The sequence below is a fragment of the Mastomys coucha genome, unplaced genomic scaffold (assembly GCF_008632895.1).
Source record: "Mastomys coucha isolate ucsf_1 unplaced genomic scaffold, UCSF_Mcou_1 pScaffold9, whole genome shotgun sequence".
NCBI lineage: Eukaryota > Metazoa > Chordata > Mammalia > Rodentia > Muridae > Mastomys > Mastomys coucha.
The window spans coordinates 11,403,809-11,404,386 of NW_022196915.1; positions in this window are offsets into that span (position 1 = coordinate 11,403,809).

Genomic DNA, 578 nt, shown 5'->3' on the forward strand with positions numbered 1-578 from the left:
AAAACTGTAATAAGTTAAGATAATATTCCTTTCTTCCTTCTGTCGTGCCTTCCCTACTTCCCTTCCTCCTTTCTTGGGAGAAGGGTCACTCTTGATTTATTAGATATGTACAGGTTGAGTTTGAGAGAATCCTAAAAATGTTCTGTTGGCTTATTTCACCCTCATAAGCCACTTCCAGGAGTTATCACACTGAGCTGAGGAGTCAGCCTGTCACATTCAGTTGCTGCTCCTTACCTAAGGTTAGGCCCAGACTTGGGAGTATCACTGTCCTCTGTGGAGAACAAAAGGTCAGATGTGTCCAAGCATTAACCTACCTGTCTGGGCCTGAAAGCCCAGCTGGAGAGGCCTCTGGATTGAGGTGCTTCGGGCACAGATGCTTCGGAACACAGAGTAGAGACCAAGAGCTGACATCCTAGTATCTCAGAGGCAAGATGGAAGCCTATAGTCACTAGGTTGGCTAGTCTCAGGGGAAGGGCAGGAACTAGAATGGTTGGGGGTGGTGGTGGTGGTTGTGTGATGGTGGTGGTGTGGTAGTGGTGGTGGTGGTGAGGTGGTGGTGGTGGTGTGGTGGTTGTGGT